Raw genomic sequence first — 19393 nt, 5'->3', positions numbered from 1 at the left:
GGAGAGGGTGAGAGAGAGGAGTGGAGGGTAGGGCGAGGGGATGGGAGGGGAGGGGAGGGAAGCGCGAGAGAGGGGAGGTGTGGGGAAAGCTGGGAGGGTGAGAGAGCAGAGGGGAGGGCCGGGAGGGCGAGAGAGATCGAGAGAGGGGAGGGGTGGGGAGGGCCAGGAGGACGAGAGGAGGGTAGGGGTGGGGAGGGCGAGAGGGGGGAGAGAAGTGAAGGCGAGAAGAGGGGAGGGGGAGAGAGGAGAGGGAAGCGGAGGGCGAGAGATTGAAGGGAAGGGGAGGGCGAGAGAGGGGAGGGCCGGGAGGGTGACAGCGGAGAAGGGAGGGGAGGGGAGGGCGAGGGGAGGGGTGGGAGAGAGAGGGGAGGGAAGGGGAGGGCGAGAGAGGGGAGTGAAGGGGAGGGCGAGAGAGGGGAGGGGACGGGTTGTGAGAGAGGGGAGGGAAGGGGAGGGCGAGAGAGGGGAGGGTAGCGGAGGGCGAGAGAGGGGAGGGAAGGGGAGGGCGAGAGAGGGGAGAGCCGGGAGGACGAGAGAGGGGAGGGGAGGGCCGGAAGAGCGAGAGACGGCGAGAGAGGGGGAGTGGTGATGACCAGGAGGGCGAGAGAGGGGAGGGGAGGAGAGGGGAGGGGATGGGCCGGGTGGGTGAGAGTGGGGAGTGCAGGACGAGAGAGGGGAGGTGATGGGAAGGGCGGGAGGGCGAGAGAGGGAAGGGCAGGGCGAGAGAACGGAGGGAAGGGGTGGGCGGGGAGGGCGAGAGAGGGGAGGGGAGGGCCGGGAGGGCGAGAGAGGGGAGGGAAGGCCGGGAGGGCGAGAGTGTGGAGGAGAGGTGAGGGTAAGGGGCAGGGAGGGGAGGGCGAGAGAGGGGAGGGGAGGGCGAGAGAGGGGAAGGGAGGGAGGGCACGGGGAGGGGAGGGGAGGGCGAGAGAGGGGAAGGGAGGGGGAGAGTGTGGTGGGGAGGGCAGGGTGTCTGAATATGTCAGCACAAGCAGACAGGGTGGGGAAGACACCTGAACTGAGAGCATGAGGGGAACCTATATCCTGGTGGGGAGTGTTGCTGGAGCTGCTCGAGAGTATTTAAACTCATCTGGCAGGTATGTGGGACCCCAAACAGTCATAAGGCCAGAAAGAAGTTTGAGGTTGGTACAGATGTTCAAGAGAGCAATATAAATAGACAAGGCAGGCAAGAACATAGCAGACAATGAGGGAAAATTGATGAATTAAACTGCATTTATTTCAATGCAAAGGGCCGGAGAGATAAGGCAGATGAACCCAGAGCATGGATGGGAACATGGGGCTGGGATATTGTAGATATTACAGAAATACAGCTGAGCGAGCGACAGGACCAGCAGCTCAATGTTCCAGGGGACAGATGCTGCAGGAAGGATAGAACAGGAGGCAAAACAGGGGGAGAGCTGGTGGTTTTGATTGGGTGAAAAATCCCAGCAGTACATAGAGGGAGTATTCATGCAGGATCGCCCAGTTAAGCGATATTGGTGGAACTGAGAAATAGAAATTGGTCGTCAGTTTGCTCCGGTCGTACTACAGCAATAGGCAATGGGAGATGAAGGAGCAAATGTGTCAGGGGATCTCAGATATCTGTTTGAATATTAGGTTTATAGCAGTCGGAGATTTTAACCTTACCAGACCTGGATTGGGACTGCCGCAGTGTTGAGCATTTGGATGGGAGGAATTTGTTCAGCCTGTTCCAGAAACTCCCAGTCATTGCGATGGAAAATTGCAATGGAAAAGGACAGGCCTGGTCCACAAGTTCAAGTTATACAATGGAGCAAGATAGTATTAGACAGGAATTTTTAAAGTAGATCTGGGGAGGATATTTGCAGGTAAAGGGAAGTCTCGCAAGGAGGAATATCTTAAAACTGAGATAAAAGGAGCATTCAGCCCCAGCATGTTCCTGTTAGTGTGCAGCTCGATGCTGAGAGAATGACGAAACATTGGCTGAGTTTCGAGGCTCTGGTAAAGAAAAAAGGAGGCACATGTCAGATATAACTGGCTGACTCAAGGGAATCCCCTCAGGAGCATCGGGGCTGTAGAAATACACTTAGGATGGAAATCAGGAATGCAAAAATGAACATGAGATAGCTTTGGCAGAGAAAGTTAAGGAGAACTGAAAGAGATTCTACAAGTGTATTAAGAGCAAAAGAAGAGCAAGGGACAAAACCAACATCCTTAATGATCAATGAAGCCAACGATGTGTGGAATTACAAGATCCAAGACAAATATTTCACTTTGGAACTTACTGTGGATAAAGACTGGGGCGCTCAGGGAACTAAACAGTGTTTGTCCTGACTATTATTGGAACACTGTGTGCAATTCTGGTCTCAATGCCACAGGAAGGATGTTATGGAACATAAAAGGGTTCAGAAGAAATGAACAAGGATGTTGCCAGGGTTGGAGGGTTTGCGCTTCAGGAAAAAGCCTGAATAAGCTGGGGCTGTTTTCACTTGAACATGGGAGGCTGATGAGTTACCTGATAAAGGTGTTTAAAATCATGATGGTCAGCGATAGGGTCAATCGACAAGGTCTTTTCCCAAGGGCTGGAGGATTCGAAACCAACAGGGAATAGCTTTAAAGTGCAAGGGGAACTTTTCAAAGGGAGCTAAAGGACAACTGGTTCCCGCAGAGTGTATGGAATAAGCTGCCAGAGGAAATAGTGAAGGCTGATAGAAATACATTTAAAAGGCATGTGGATGGGTGTATGTATAGAAAGGGTTTAGAGGGATATTGGCAAAGTTCTGGCAAATGTGACTAGATACGTCATGCAGGAGTTGGTCCAAAGGATCTGTTTCCATGCTGTACATCTCTATGAGCCAATGTCTTGAAATGCGTCCACATTATCGAAGAGGAGGTGCTGGAAGTTTTAAAACACAAAGGTAAATAAATCCCAGGACCTGATCAAATGTAGCTCAGGACATTGTGGGAAGCTGGGGAAGACATTGTAGGGCCCCTAGCAGAGATATTTGTACCATGTGTGATAGGCAGGTAGACTGGAAGGTGGAATTGTGGACAGTGAAGAAGGTTTTCTGAGATTGCAAAAGGCATCCTGTGAAATGTGTGAGTGGCTGAAAAACTATAGATGGAGTTCAATTTGTGTAATGCGAGAAAGTGCATTTGGTGCAACAAACACGGGCAGGCCTTATACAATTAATGGTACGACCTTCGGTAGTGTCGTAGAACAGAGGGACATCGAGGTACAGGTACATATTTGTTTGAAGTTTGCAACATGGAGAGATAGGATGGTTAAAAAGGTGCTTGCCATACTTGCTTTCATGGCTCTGTCCTTTGGATTTAGGAGTTGAGAAGTCGCATTGAGATTATACGGACCATTGGTGAGTCCACTTCTGGAATGCTGTGTCCAACACTGGTCGCCCAGTTAGAGGAAGGATACTATTAAGCTGGAGAGGGTTCAGATGAGATTTACTGGGATGTGGCTGGTTATGGAAGTTTTCAGTTATCAAGAAAGGCTGGATAGGTTGGTATTTTTTCATTGAAACCTGAATGTTTACAGATGACCTCATAGAAGTTTATAAAGTAATGAGGGGGATAGAGTAAACGGGAGTTGTCTTTTCCCATGGTCAGCGGAGATTCAAGACAAGGCATTACATTCATAAGTTTAGAGGAGAGACATTTAAAAAAAAGACGCGAGGGTCACATTGTTACACAGAGGATGGGATGCGTGTGGAATGAACTTCCCAAGGAAGGGGTGAATGTGCGGAAAATTACAATGTTTAAAAGACATTAGAATTAGGACAGGAATAGGAAAAGTTTGAAGGGATATGATCAAGGAACAGGCAGGTAGGACAAGATCAGTTTTAGAGTATGGTTAGCATTAACCGAACAATGTGGTATGACTCTCTGACTATGATTATAATGTTGTGTCATTAATTAAGAAAGGCTGCAAGAGGAAGCCAGGAAACTACAGACTGATGACTAGACATCAGGGTGAGTCAGTTGTTGGAGATCATTCTGAGAGGAAGGAATTACATGCATTTGGAAAGATATGGACTGATTACGAACAGCCAGCATGGCTTCGTGCTTGGGAAAACATGTCTCACAAACTTGAGTTGAGTTTGTTCAAGATGTGACCAAAAAGATAGATCATGGCAGAGCAACAGATTGTGTTTCTGGCTTCAGCAAACCCTTGGTCAGGGTGTAGCATGATACATTGGTTAGTAAGGGTAGGTCACAAGGGATCAGGGAGAGCTAGCCAACTGGATACAAAATGGGATGACAGTGGGAGACAGAGGGTTGTTGTTCAGACTGGAGGCCTCTGACCAGTAGTGTGCTGTAAGGATTGGCGCTGGAATCACTGTTGTGCACCATTTACATACACAATTTGAGTGAAAATATAGGAGTCTCTGGATACCAAGATTAGTGGAAGAATGGGCAGGGGATATAGATATCGAAGGGGATGTTAATCAACTGGGCCAGTGGGCCAAGGAATGAAAGATGGAGTTTAATTCAGGTGTTGGATTTAGTTCAGACAAACCAGGGAGGACTAACACAGTTAAAGTTCGGGCCCTAGACAGTGTTGTTGAACAGAGAGAGACCAAGGGGTGCAGTTACATTGTTTCTTGGAAGTGACATCACAGGTGGACAGGGTGGGGAAAGCAGCATTTGGCACACTCACCTTCATTGGCCAGCGCATTGAGTACATGAGTTGGAGATATTAGTAACGCTGTCATCAATAAGGCCACAAGTTGACCTTATGAAGTTTTATGAATCAATGTAGGGCCTAACTAACGTGAATTGCCAAGGGTAGGTGAGTCCAAAGCTAGAGGCATAAACTTGATGTGAGAGAGCAAGAATTTAAAGAGGGAGCTGAGGGGCAACATTTTCCACAGAGGATGGTGCATAGACCGAATGGACTGTCAGAGAAAATGGTAAAAATAAGTACAATTACAACATGGAAAAGACACTTGGGCAGGTACATGGAGAGGGAAGGTTTGAAGGGAAATGGGCCAACACATTCCATTTAGGAAACCTCGAATAAAGAATCATGCAGCACAGAAACAGACCCAATGTCTTCGGTTGTTGGAGGAGGAGCCGTTCGAGACAAGGCATGTTGTAGAAACTGACGCAAGTTACAGCGATGTGGATGGGATCTGGACTGGACGTTTCAAATATGTCAAGAAATTGGTGAGGGGAGAGGACATGACAGAGATAGGAACTGTTATAGGTGTTAGAATGATTGAAGACACTGATCCACAAGACGAACCATAGATACAGTGTTGGAGAGGGATTAGGGAACAGAAAGATCCCAGGCAGCATTCCCACCATCTCATTGCAGGCCTGCATTCCCCTCTGTTGTCCTGGTGCTCACCAAGACAGCACACGCCTGGATTGAAAACTGGGAACTCCAGATGCTGTCTCAGTACAATAAAACTTAAAGTAGGGGTGGTGATTGAGCCTGAGGTGAGTCTGTACTGTGCTCCCCATCCAGCACTGTACCTATGTCATGTCCTGTTAGCTGATGTTTGGACCCCTCTCACTGCTCTCTGCTCTGTGCACTGTGAGTGATCTTACCTGGCGGCAGGATTTATTGAAGGCTCCCGACCTCCCTGACCTTTGTCTCTCTGGCTGACCAATCATCTTCCCAATCAGCAGTTGGCAAGTCTCTTGAGTCACGAACTCCTTGAGTATCTGGAGAAGACACAGAAATAGGCAGAATGGGAAATTAGACTGATACTTGTGAGGGTTACACATGTAGAATGGCACGGAGCCCACAGAGATCTGGAAAATCCCAATCTCCATTCCGGGCCTGTGCTGCCTCATCTCTCCGGAGTGGAGAATTCTGCTGGCTCAAGATCTGGAGGAGCTGCAAGAGTAAGAGACGCTGACAGAGGCAGCAATTAGACCCACACGGTGAGGGACCCCACATGGAGGGATACTGATTGATATCACCAGGGTTCAGGATCAAACAATTGTGCACAAAGTCAGGGTGTTAATTAATGTTGCACTGGGATGCTCAACCTGTGAACAGGTGAAGTGATGGCCTCGTGGCATTATGTGAGGCAATTTATCCATAAACTCAACAAATGTTCTCTGGACCCAGGTTCAAATCCCACCATTGCAAATGATTGAATATGAATTAAATACTTCAAAAAAGATATAATTAAAAACAGGTAAGTGAGTATTAAACAATTGCTGATATTAAGAGAAATCCATCGGGTGCATTGATGTCTTTAGTGAAGTAATCTAAGATGGGACTGGGATATCACAGGTATTACAGAACAACAGCTGAGGGAGGGACAGGACAGGCAGCACAATGTTCCAGGGGACAGATGCTGCAGGAAGGACAGAAGGGGAGCTGAGAGAGGAGGAGAGCTGCTGGTTCTGACTGGGTGAAACATCACAGCAGGACTGAGAGAGGATATTCCTGCGGGATCGCCCAGTGACGCTGTGTTCATGGAATTAATCAATAACAATGGGACTTCCCTTTCCTCTGATTGTTCTACAGACCCCGAGAGCCCCGCCCTCCTGCACCTTGACCTTCTCAAGATGGCGGCCCTGAGGACCGCGCTCCCTCTTCCCTCAAACAAATGGCGGCTGTGACCCTGGGCCACTTCCCTGATCAGAGACCACCACCTCCTTACCCGGGGCTGAAGGGGCTTTTTTGTTTTTTTTTAACCATTATCGAGGACTTGTAAATTCTCTCCGCTCCTTTCTCCCAGCGAGGCTCCCTCACACCGGCTCTGAGCGCCGCTCTCTGAAGCCGATCACAGCCGCTGCCGGAGAAAGCAGCTCCATGTCTCTCTCTCTCCCTGTCCTGATCAATGTGACACTGCGCATGTGCCACATAGGAACCGAACTGCGCGTGCGTCTGAAGTTATCGGTGAGTTTATAGCGAATATTCATATCTGCACGGAATCATGGGTGAAATATTTATCATTAATAATTGTTCTGTCGAGTTAGAAACATAGAGAGGTCGAGCTTGCAAGTGGATGGTTCGGTCCAAGTTAACCATACTGGCCAGGTTTGTAAATTACCAGTCGTTCTGGGATTTTGAAAATTAGTTCCTTACTCAAATTGTGTAAATCGATTGGAAATATGTACGTTATCAGCTTTACATTTCAACTACTTCTTAAAATCTCATATTGATTTATGAGAGAGGTTTAATGCCCCACTATGGAGTGAGAATGATCACAATCGTACAAAACAGTTTGCTTTCTGACCAATCATTCCCCGAGAATGCATTGGCCCCGCCCCTCCCTCACTCTGATTGGCGGACCGGCCTCTGTTTGGTCCTCTAGTTCCGCCCCTTCCTCCCAATTGCAGAGTTGATTCAGGCGTAACTCAGCAGGCTGAAGGACAAGCGAAGTGAGAACTGATGCCTTGTGATGTGAAAATATCCCGAATCTTGGACTTAGAGACTTCAATTCACAGCTGGTGCAGGGGTGTGTAATAACAACTTTGAACAGGTTCATAGAGAAAAACAAGGGAAGTCAGGAACAAATTAAAAACAATATAAATTGCATACAATGTCGTGGGGCTCTCAATGAGAGATGATTTTAATCTTTACCAAGTGTTTCAGGACCCCAGTGGGTCCCAGTACAGACTGTTCCACTCCTTAGTGCACAGCCAGATACCACGATTGTGGGTAAAATTTTGTGGTGGGATATGGAGGTGCTTTTCTGCAACACCCTCAGTTTTGGAGGTGAAAATACATGAGAAGGAGCAGGGTTTTGTATGGAGTTATCTGTTCGCCTCCTGTTGCAGCATCTTATTATTGCCCTAGCTCTACCTCGTACATGTTTGGTAGAGATCAGTGACATTTCGTAAGCCCACAATACAAGATCCGTCACTCTCTTTAGGACAGCAGAAATCTCTTGTAGCACAATAGTCATAGAACAATACAGCACAGAACAGGCCCTTCGGTCCTTGATGTTGCGCCAACCTGTGAACTGTTCTCAGCTCGTCCCCGTATACTATTCTAAAATCACCCATGTGTTTATCTAAGGATTGTTTAAATCTTCCTGATGTGGCTGAGTTGTCTACATTAGCAGGTAGTACATTCCACACCCTTAACACTCTCTGAGTAAAGAACCTGCCTCTGACGTCTGTCTTAAATCTATCACTCCTCATTTGCTCTTATGCCCCCTCATGCACACTGACATAATCATCCTAGAAAAAGACTTCCACTGTCTACCCTATCTAAGCCTCTGATCATCTTGTATGTCTCTATCAAATCCCCTCTTAGCCTTCTTCTTGCCAAGGAGAATAGTTTCAAGTCTCTCAGCCTTTCCTCGTAAGACCTTCCCTCCAGACTAGACCACATCCTGGTTAACCTCCTCTACACCTTTTCCAATTCCTCCACGTCCTTCCCGAAATATGGGCACCAGAACTGCACACAATATTCCAAGTATGGCCGCACCAGCATTTTGTATATTTGCAGCATGATATTGCTGTTCTGGAACTCAATTACTCTATGAATGAAACCTAACACACCGTATGCCATCTTAACAGTACTATCCACCTGGGTGGCAACTTTCAGAGATCCATGTACATGGACTCCAACATCCTTCTGCACATTCACACTACAAAGAACCTTTCCATTGACCCAGTACTCTGCCTTTATGTTATTCTTCTCAAAGTGCATCACCTCATATTTAGCTGCATTGAACTCCATTTGCCACCTCTCAGCCCAAGTCTGCAGTTTTTCCATTTCCCCCTGCAACCTGTAACACTCTTCTGCACTGTCCACTACTCCACCGACTTTAGTGTCATCAGCAAATTTACTAATCCATCCACCTATGCCTGCATCTATGTCTTTTCTAAAAAGTGACAAACAGCTGTGGTCCCAAAAAAGATCTTTATGGCACACCACTAGTAACTGGACTCCAGGTTGAATATTTTCCATCAACCAACACATGCTGCCTTCTTTTAGAAAGCCAGGTTCTAATCCAAACTGCTACATCACCCTCAATTCCATGCCTCTGCATTTTCTCCAACAGCCTACCATGTGGAACCTTATCAAAGACTTTACTGAAGTCCATGTATACCACGTCAACTGCCCTACCCTCATCTACATGCTTGGTCAGCTTCTCAAAAAACTCTGAGGTTCTCAAGACACGAACTGCCCTTGATGAAACCATGTTGATTATCTGAAATTAAATTGTTGTTTGCAAGATGATTATAAATCTTATCTCTTATAATCCTTTCCAAAACCCTTCCTACAACAGAAGTCAGTCTCACTGGTGTATAATTATCTGAGTAATCTCTACTGCCCTTCTTGAACAAAGGCACAACATTTGGAATTCTCCAGTCCTCTGGTACCAAACCTGTAGACAATGACGACTCAAATATCAAAGCCAAATGCTCTGATCTATCTTCCCAGAGAATCCTCGAGTAAGTCCCATCCGGCCTAGGGGACTTGTCTACTTTCACTCCTTCTAGGATTGATCACACCTGTTTCTAACTAATCTCGATCCTTTCTAGTCTAAAATCTCGTACCACATTCTTCTCCTCTACAATAGTCTCCTTTTCCTGAGTGAAAACCAATGAGAAATGTTCGTTAGCACCTCTCCAATCTCCACAGGGTACACACTCAACATCCCACTTCTGTCTTTGATTGGACCTATTCCTACCCTAATCATATTTTATTCCTCACATACCTATAGAAATCTTTAGGGTTCTACTTTATTCTATTTGCTAAAGACTGCTCGTGTCCTCTCTTTGCTCTTCATAACTCTCTCTTTAAATCCTTCCTAGCTGATCTGTAACTCTCCATCTCCTCATCTGAATCATCTTGCCTCATCAACACATAAGCCTTCTTCTTCTTCTTCACAAGAGATGCAATTTCTGTAGTAAACTATGGTTCCCTTACCTTATCACTTCCTCCCTGCCTGACAGAGACATACCTGTCAAGGACATGCAATATCTGTTCCTTAAACCAGCTCCACATTTTCATTGTCTGCATCCCCTGCATTTTGCTACCCCATTCTATGCATGCTAATTCCTGCCTAATTGCTTTAATTGTCTTTGCCCCATTGATAACTCTTGCCCTGTGGCATGTACCTGTCCCTTTCCATCGCTAAACTAAACGTATGTGAATTGTGGTCACTCGCTCCAAAGTGTTCGCCTAAATCAAACATCTGGTCTGGTTCATTACCAAGCATCAGATCCAATGTGGCCTCCCCTGTTGTCCCTTCGACATGCTGTGTCAGGAAACCCTCCTGTACACACTGGACAAAAATTGATCATCCAACGTACTAGAGTTATAGCATTCCCAGTCAATGTTGGGGAAGCTGAAGTCCCCCATAATGACCACCCTGGTACTTTTGCTCTTACCCAGCATAATTTTGCTAATCCTCTCTTCCACTTTCCTCGAACTCTGTGGAGGCCTATTAAAAAAATCTCCAAGCAGTGTGACCTCTCCTCTCCTGATTCTAACCTCAGCCCACACTACCTCAGGAGACGAGTCCTCATCAAAAGTACTCTCAGCCACCGTTATACTATCCTCGACTAACATGACATGCATGGACCCATTGCAGTGCTTCAAACTCCACGAGGCAGCCATACTCTCTATGACCGACAGACTCATTCTGGAACCTCCTCTGTCCTTAAGACCTTATACACTGCCTGCACTCCTCCATTTCCCCTTTGCATGTTCTCTTTCCAACTCACCCCACCTGCATCACTCTACAATTGGAGCTGTCAAGGGCAGAAGTCTGTCAAATAGTCTCCCTAATTTTTTCTATCCTCCTTTAAGATTTATTTTTAATCATTCTCCTTAATCAATGTTTTGATCATCCATGAAGCACCTTAGGAGATTTGCCATTGTGAAAGATTTCATACAATACAAATAGTTATTGTTTTTGCTGTACATTAGGAGAAACAGGAATGATGCATTCAAAATTCTACCAAGAAAGTCACTGATAGGCATAGTGTGCAGGCCACCAAACAATAACATCACATTGGGATGGGCAATAAACAAAGAAATAACTATTGCCTGTAAAAATGGTACGGTTATTATCATGGGTGATTTTAATCTACATGTAGATTGGTCAAACCAGCTCAGTCAGGGTAGCTTTGAGGAGTTCATTAAATGTATCTGTGATATTTTACTTGAAGAGTATGAAATGGATCTACAACGGAGCAAGCTATCCAAGATCTGGCCCTCTGCAATGAGACAGGAATAATTAGTGATCTCAGAGTTAGGGATCCTCTCGGAAGAAGTGATCACTGTATAGTTGAATTTAATACATATGGAGAGTGTGAAGATAAAATCTAATACCTGGGTCCTGTGCTTGGACATGGGGAACTACAATAGAATGAGGGAGAACCTGGAAAACGTAGACTGGAAACAAAGATTTTATGGTGGGACAGTTGATGAGCAGTGGAGGATTTTCAAAGACATTTTACAAAGTTCTCAGCAAAGGTATATTCCAGAGAAGGACTGTAAGAAAAGCTGTTCTCCGCGATGGGTATCTGAGGAAAGTGATCTAATTGAAAGGCATACAAAGTGGTCAAAACCAGCATGAAACTTGAACTGGGAAAACTTTAAACGTCAACAGAAAGCCACAGAAGAGCTACAAAGAAATGTAAGATAGAACATGAGAAAAATAAACTAGCACAGACTACAAAGACAGATAGCAAACGTTTCTACAAACATACATAATGAGAAAAGAGTGGCTAAAGTAAATGTTGGTCCTTCGGAAAAAGAGAAGGAGCATTTAGTTATGGGATGTCACAGTGGAAGATATAATATCTTTCCAGTAATTAACAAAGAGACCAAGGTAGGTGAGGATTTGGAAGCTATCATTATTACAGAACAGCTAGTTTTGGACTGTTGGAGGTAATTGAGCAAATAATAGAAAATTCTCTTGGCCATGACAGAATGTATCCCAGGAGAAATAGCAAATGCACTGACAGTAATTTTCCAAAATTCACTGGACTTCGTGGCAGTCCCAGCAGATTGGAAAGCAGCAAAAGTGACATCACTATTTTTAAAAGGAGGTGGGTAATTATACCCTAGATAGCTTCTTCTCTGTAGTGGGAAAGATGCTTTGATCTATTATCAAGGAAGAAATAGCAGGGACTCAATAGAAATTGTCCCATTGGTCATGCTTAACAAATCTTTTGGAATTCTATGAAGACATTTCGAGCAAGGTGGACAACGGGAAACCAGTGGATACTGTGTACCTGGATTTCCAAAAGACATTCAACAAGGTGCTGTTCAAGAGGCTGTTGCATAATATCAGGGGGCATGGCATTAGGGGTATAGTATTAGCATGGATAGAAGATTGGTTGACTAACAGGAAGCAAAGTCTGGAGATAAATGCATATTAGCTGAAAATGTGTTGTTGGTTAAAGCACAGCAGGTTAGGCAGCATCCAAGGAACAGGAAATTCGAAGCTTCGGGCCAGAACCCTTCATCAGGAATGAGGAGAGTGTGCCAGGCAGGCTAAGATAAAAGGTAGGGAGGAGGGACTTGGGGGAGGGGCGATGGAGATGTGATAGGTTGAAGGAGGTCAAGGTGAGAGTGATAGGCCGGAGTGGGGTGGGGGCGGAGAGGTCAGGAAGAAGATTGCAGGTAGGAGGGTGGTGCTGAGTTGAGTCATCCAGTCCCTGTACATCTCCATCCCCGATCACAAAGGACTCAAAGCCCTCTGCTTCTTCCTTTCCGCCGCACCAACCAGTACCCTTCCACTGACACCCTCCTTCGACTGACTGAACTGGTCCTCACCCTGAATAACTTATCTTTTCAATCCTCCCACTTCCTCCAATCTAAAGGAATTGCCATGGGCACCCGCATGGGCCCCAGCTATGCCTGTCTCTTCGTAGGATATGTGGAACAGTCCATCTTACGCAACTACACTGGCACCACCCCCCACCCTTTCCTCCACTACATCGATGACTGTATCGGGGCTGCCTCGTGCTCCCACGAGGAGGTTGAACAGTTCATCAACTTTACTAACACCTTCCATCCCGACCTCAAATTCACCTGGACTGTCTCAGACTCCTCCCTCCCCTTCCTAGACCTTTCCATTTCTATCTCGGGCGACCGACTCAACACAGACATCTACTATAAACCGACTGACTCCCACAGCTACCTGGACTACACCTCCTCCCACCCTGCCCCCTGTAAAAATTCCATCCCATATTCCCAATTCCTTCGTTTCCTCCGCATCTGCTCCCAGGAGGACCAATTCCAACACCGTACAGCCCAGAAGGCCTCCTTCTTCAAGGACCGCAGATTCCCCCCAGACGTGATCGACGATGCCCTCCACCGCATCTCCTCCACTTCCCGCTCCTCCGCCCTTGAGCCCCGCTCCTCCAACCGCCACTAAGACAGAACCCCACTGGTTCTCACCTACCACCCCACCAACCTCCGTATACAACGTATCATCCGCCGTCATTTCCGCCACCTCCAAACGGACCCCACCACCAAGGATATATTTCCCTCCCCTCCCCTATCAGCGTTCCGCAAAGACCACTCCCTTCGTGACTCCCTTGTCAGGTCCACACCCCCCACCAACCCAACATCCACTCCCAGCACCTTCCCCTGCAACCGCAGGAAATGTAAAACTTGCGCCCACACCTCGACCCTCACTTCCCTCCAAGGCCCCAAGGGATCCTTCCATATCCGCCACAAGTTCACCTGCACCTCCACACACATCATCTATTGCATCTGCTGCACCAGATGTGGCCTCCTCTATATTGGGGGGATGGGCCGCTTACTTGTGGAACGCTTCAGAGAACACCTCTGGGACGCCCGGACCAACCAACCCAACCACCCCATGGCTCAACACTTTATCTCTCCCTCCCACTCCACCGAGGACATGCAGGTCCTTGGACTCCTCCATCGGCAGAACATAACAACACGACGGCTGGAGGAGGAGCGCCTCATCTTCCGCCTGGGAACCCTCCAACCACAAGGACTGAACTCAGATTTCTCCACTTTCCTCATTTCCCCTCCCCCCAACTTGTCTCAGTCGGTTCCCTCAACTCAGCACCGCCCTCCTAACCTGCTATCTTCTTCCTGACCTCTCCGCCCCCACCCCACTCCGGCCTATCACCCTCACCTTGACCTCCTTCCACCTATCACATCTCCATAGCCCCTCCCCCAAGTCCCTCCTCCCTAAATTTTATCTTAGCCTGTCTGGCACACTCTCCTCATTCCTGATGAAGGGCTCTGGCCCGAAGCGTCGAATTTCCTGATCTTTGGATGCTGCCTAACCTGCTGTGCTTTAACCAGCAACACATTTTCAGCTGTGATCTCCAGCATCTGCAGACCTAATTTTTTACACCAGGTATAACAATCAATTTTGTCCTTCTTTGCTGAAGGGATTGTGTTTAAAAGCAGAAGTTATGTTCCAGTTGTATTGAGTGCTGGTGAGGCCACACCTGGAGTACTCCATGTAGTTTTTATCTCCTTCGTTGAGAAAGAATTTACTGGCACTAGAGGAGGTTAAATAGGTTGATTCCAGAGTTGAGGGGGTTGGTTTAACAGAAACTGAGTAGATTGGGATTATACTCTTTGGAATTCAGAAGAATGGAAACATATAAAATAATGACTGAAATGGATAAAATACAAGTAGCGAGTATGTTTCCACTGGCAGGTGAATCTAGGACAAGTGCGCATCAACTCAAGATTAGAGGCAGCAAATTTAGGACTGAATTGAGAAGGAACTTCTTAACCTCAATGGAATTCATTGCCCAGGGAAGTAGTTGATGCTAGTTCAGTGAACGTTTTTAAAGCTAAGGTAGTTTTTTTCAAAAAAGAAATAATTAATTAAAGAATACGGTGAGAACTTGGGTAAATGGTTCTCCGTCCACGAAATGATCAGCCATGATCTTGTTGAATGGCAGAGCAAGCTCAAAGGGCAGGATGGCCTTCTCCTGTTCTTAGTTCTTATGTTATACATTCCTCCCTCACTCGAGACTTGGAGGTGCTGGTGTTAGATTGTGATGGACAAAATTAAAATTCACAGAACACCAGGTTATAGTCCAACAGGTTTATTTGGAAGCACTAGCGTTGCTGCTGCTTCATCAGGTGGTTGTGTGATTTTAACTTTGTCCGTCACTCTTGTAACTTATGAACAGCAACAAAAGCCACGAAGCAGTGCGCATGCTCCAGCGAACAACTGTACCAGGATGATTGATGTCAGCGGTGGACCAATGGAAGGACAGGGGCGGGGCAGGAGGACCTGCGGGGCTGTTAGCCATCTGACCAATCTGAGTGAATGAGACGCGGGACTTGATTATACCACGTCATCATCCTTGGGGACTGCGTGAATGTGCGGGCGGAGAGCTGTCGGTGAGAAAAGAAATAAACAGCAGGAAGCGGGAAGGAAATGGTGTTGGTATGAGCTGAGAGGTTTTGTAAACATTTGGTGCACATCGGAAAAGACAAATTTGAAACTTAGTCTCTTTTTTGCAGTAAACGGGAAAATGCCTCATCTCTCGATTGACTCGAGTAAGTGCCGCCATCTTTATTCGGGGCAACGATTCACTGGACACGTGCAGCCGCCAGCTTTGTAGGGGGCAAAGTTCAGAGGGGAGTATGTGCAGCTCTCCCTGATAGAGAGTCATGGGGCAGGATTTACATAGAGCACATTCACACCCAGAGAAATGGATATTTGTTTTTTCTCTGGATTTGTTTCGTCATTCATTTAAATGATTTGGATGTAATAGAGGCGGTACAGTTAGTAAGTTTGCTGGTGACATCAAAATTGTTGGTGTTGTGGTCAGTGATAAAGGTTGTCTCAGAATACAATGGGATATTGATCAGATGGGCCAATGGGCTGGGGAGTGGCAGATAGGGTTTAATTTAGATAAATGTGAGGTGCTGCATTTTAGGAAAGCAAATCCAAGCAGGACTCTCACTGAATTGTAAGGTCTTGCTGAACAAAGATATCTTGGAATGCAGGTTCACAGTTCCTTGAAAGTAGAGTCGCAGGTAGATAGGTTAGAGAAGAAGGCATTTGGTATGCTTCCCTTTATTGGTCAGAGCGTTGAGGACAGGAGCTGGACCGGACATTGGTTAGGCCACTTTTGGAATATTGTGTGCATTTCTGGTCTCCTTCTTGTTGGAAGGAGACACTGAAAGTTGAAAGGTTTGAGAATTGATTTTCAAGGATGTTGCCAGGGTTGGAGGATTTGATTTCAGGGAGAGGCATAATAGGCTGTGGCCATTTTCCCTGGAGTGTGATGTTGAAGAGGTTTCTCTAATCGTGAGGGGCATGGATAGCGTAAGTAGACAAGGTGTTTAGCCTGGGGTGGTAGAGCCCAGAACTAGAGGATATAGGTTTAGTGTGTGAGGGGAAAATTCAACAGGAGCCTTAAGGGCAACACAAATTGTAATATTTCAAAGGCATTTGAATAGGAAGGGTTCAGAGGGATGCCGGCCAAGTGCTGGCAAATGGGAATCGATTAGGTTAGAATATCTAGTTGGCATAGACGGGTTGGACTCAAGAGTCTCCTTCTGTGCTAGACATCTCTGATTTTGGGATCATAAAAGTGAAAACTGCTCTGATTCATCTCTGAGCTCCTTGATGTCCACTTGTTCATTATCTAGCTTCCTCAGTCTATCGTGAGTGTATTTTTGCTTTGTTTAGGATTTTACTATTACGTTCACAGACCTTTCTGTAAATGAATTGTCCACTGCTGCCCGGCTCCTGACCATATTACAGAGGAGGTAGTACTGGATGTCTTAAATCGTAGCAAGGTGGATAAATCTCTGGGACCTGTTAAGGTGTATTCCAGACATTTATGGAAAGCTAGGAAAGTGATGGAGTGCCCCTCCATAGATATTTATATTGTCATTGGTGACAGATGAGGTGCTGTAAGACGTGCCATTATTTAAAAAGGTGGTAAGGAAAGGCCAGGGAACAAGAGAACAGTGAGCCTGAAGTCAGTGGCAGGCAAGTTGTTGGAAGGGATTCAGAGGGACAGGATATACGTGTATTGGGAAAGATGAGAAATGATGAGGGATAGTCAACATGGCTTTGTGTGGGAAATTCTCTCTCTCTGTCTTACTTGATTGTCACATCTTCAAAAAAACTCAAAGATGATTGGTGAAGGCAGCCTATGGACGTTGTCTATATGGACATTGAACAAAGCAGACTGGTTAGCAAGGTTAGATAACATGAAATGTTGGGCGAATTAGCCATTTGGATACAAAACTAGCTTAAAGGTAGGAGGCAGAGGGTTGCTTTGTGGACTGGAGGCCTGTGCGCAGCAGTTTGCTGCAGGAATGGATATTGGGTCCTTAAATAATTGACTTGGATGTGAATATATGAGATATGGTCAGTAGGTTTACAGAGGACACCAAAATTGGAGGTGGAGTGGACAGTGAAGAAGGTTAGTTCAGAACGCAACAGGATCTTGAACAGATGGGCCATTGGGGTGAGGAATGGCAGACTGGATTCAATTTAGACAAATGTAAGCTGTTCGATTTTGGAAAGGCAAATCAGGGCAGGACTTATACACTTAATGGTAAAGTCCTTGGGAATGTTGCTGAACATAGACCATGGAGTGCAGGTTCATTGTTCCTTGAAAGTAGAGTTGCAGGTAGGCAGACTAGTGAAGGTGGTGGTTGGTATGCTTATGTTTATTGGTCAATGCATTGAGTGCAGACGGTGGGACGTCAAATTGTGGCTGGACAGGACATTGATTAAGCCATTTCAGGATTTCTGTTTTAAGTTTGAAATTCCCTGTTCTGGAAAGGATGTTGTGAATCCTGAAAGAGTTCAGATAAGATTTACAAAGACTTTGCTAGGATTGGAGGACTTGGGCTACAGGGAGAGGCTGAATAGGCTGGGGTTAATTTCCCTGGAGACTGAGAGGTGACTTCATGGAGATTTATAAAATCATGAGGGGCATGCATAAGGTGAGCAGCCAGGGTCTTTCCCCCCAGGTTAGGTGGGTTCAAAACAAGATCAAATGGGCTTAAGTTGAGAGAGCAAAGATATAAAATGGATCTAAAGGGCAAAGTTTTCAAGCTGTGTGTGGTGTGTGTGTGTGTGGACTGAGCTGCCAGATGATGTAGTGGAAACTGATACAATTACAACATTTGAAAGGCATCCGATTGGGTACATGAATACGAAGGGTTTCCAATGATACGGACCAATAGCTGGCAAATGGGGTTCCATTTGTTGTGGATTCCTAGTTGGCATGGACAAATTGGACCAAAGGTCTGTTTCTGTGCTATACATATCTATGACACTAATAAATGAAAATAAGATGTGTTCCTCTTTTGTGGAGAGCTAGCAGAAGCACAGATAATTGTCCTTGGAGCTGAGAAGGTTAAACAGTGATTTTGACCAGGTACAAATTGTTTCTAGGATATTTAATTTGCAGAGAGAGGGGAATTGTTAACAATATCACAATTTAATAAGTATTTTCAGGTAATTGGCAAGTAATATGTGAATATGTGAGCATTATTTTATTCAGTAAGTTCTGAGCATCTGGAACAGTCTGAATGACAGCTGGACACAGACTCAACAGTTACTCATAAACATATTTGAAATTTTACTTTTTCAGCGAAGATTTGGGGGATTATGGGCAAATGGGAAGGGAATTGGGAGAGATGTGTAGCATCTCCAGAGGGAGAGAGTACAGCCCCAATTGGCTGAATAGCCCCCAGCCCCTGTGCTCTGTGATACTGCCCCATTGACTGTGAATGTTGAAGCTCATCCGAGGGCAGAGAGAGGGAGGATCCCACCACTCACCTCACAATGGGCCCCGATGATTGATGTCAGTGCAGCCCAATAGGGGGCAGAGTGCAGTACTGGAGGACCAGGTCGTACCAGTTTGTCCTCCAAACAATCTGAGTGAATGAGGGTATCCTCAAGGCTGGACCTAAACAAAGGCACATTTCGGCAGAGATTTGAGAAACTGGAGGACATGAGATAGGGTGCGTTCTGTGCTGGTGAGGAATTATGTAAATAAGGAAGAGTTGTGAAGCTGGATGAGGTGACAGTGATCGGGAGAGTTGAGGATGGAGGAATTTAGAGTTAGTGAGTATTAGAGTCATAATGTTATACAGCACGGAAACAGGCCCTGTGGTCCAAACAGTCCATGCCGACCATAATTCCAAACTGAACTAATTGTACCTGCCTCTACTTGGTCCACATCCATCCAAATATTTCCTATTTATGCTTTTATCTGAATGTCTTTTAAACATTGTAATTGTATTCACAGCTACCACTTCCTCTGGAAGTTCATTCCGCGTGTGGAAATTGTTTTTTTTTAAATCCTAATGTCTTTTCTCAAATCTTTCGTATTTCTTCTCAAAATGAATGCACACGAGTTTTGAATCCCCCTCTTCCCCCGGCTATCCCCCTTATCTACACTCTTTCTGATTTTATAAACCTCTAATAAGGTCACCCCTCAACCTCGTGCATGCCAGTGAAAAAGTTCCCAG

General features: G+C 46.0%; 1 long non-coding RNA gene across 1 annotated transcript; it reads right to left on the bottom strand.

Annotated features, from left to right (window-relative positions):
- Positions 1-2761: 2761 nt before the first annotated feature.
- On the bottom strand, positions 2762-6783 carry LOC132821646 (uncharacterized). The gene is made up of 3 exons (XR_009645345.1): positions 6618-6783; positions 5548-5664; positions 2762-2872 (listed from the first exon to the last, which is right to left on the bottom strand). It is a non-coding gene; the product is annotated as an uncharacterized LOC132821646 (long non-coding RNA).
- Between the last annotated feature and the right edge of the window lie 12610 nt (positions 6784-19393).

Source organism: Hemiscyllium ocellatum, chromosome 13 (assembly GCF_020745735.1).
Source record: "Hemiscyllium ocellatum isolate sHemOce1 chromosome 13, sHemOce1.pat.X.cur, whole genome shotgun sequence".
Classification (NCBI taxonomy): domain Eukaryota; kingdom Metazoa; phylum Chordata; class Chondrichthyes; order Orectolobiformes; family Hemiscylliidae; genus Hemiscyllium; species Hemiscyllium ocellatum.
The sequence above is the reverse complement of the archived record's forward strand: the minus strand, read 5'-3'. Positions and strand labels throughout refer to the sequence as shown.